Source organism: Arachis ipaensis, chromosome B10, assembly GCF_000816755.2.
Source record: "Arachis ipaensis cultivar K30076 chromosome B10, Araip1.1, whole genome shotgun sequence".
In the NCBI taxonomy this organism is placed as follows: Eukaryota; Viridiplantae; Streptophyta; class Magnoliopsida; order Fabales; family Fabaceae; genus Arachis; species Arachis ipaensis.
Window position 1 is genome coordinate 27,789,489 of NC_029794.2, and position 644 is coordinate 27,790,132.

The window sequence follows — 644 nt, forward strand, 5'->3', positions numbered from 1 at the left end:
AATCTATTTAAAATTTGTATATAGCAACAAAAATAATCCAAGAATTGGGACCTTTTTTATTTAATTAATTATAATATATGAAATAAGAGTCCTATATATGGTTTCAATGCATTTGGACGTGGTCAATCTATGACATTGGATTGAAAGAGAAGCTACGAACGAAGTACATTTAGAAGTTCTTGGCTTCAATCCCTCGGAAGGTGAGACCAATATGGAAGATGAGACTGAGAAGCTTGTCGTTTTTTGTTTTTACCGAAATCACAAACTTTGAAGAGAGACATACAATAAAATATTGGGGAAGAAACAGACATCTCACCATGTTAGAAGGAAAAAACATGAGCTCTCCAACGTTGACATTTAATGAGCATCGTGGTTATGAAGATTCATTTTCGAGATGCATACTTTTTTCTACCAATGATATGCTCAATGCTTTCGAGATTCATCATATATAATACTTTTCTTTTTTTTCTTTTAGTTCAAGATTTTCCCATGCATGCCACTTTCAGTTGGTTGATATTTTTAATTAAAAAAAAAAAACTAAGAGATCAGTATTTTTAGTTTGTAACTTAAGAGAATTGATTAAGTAGTGTCACATTATTTAAAATTAAAAGTTTGATAGCTTTTATAGATGTGAGACTATCTTT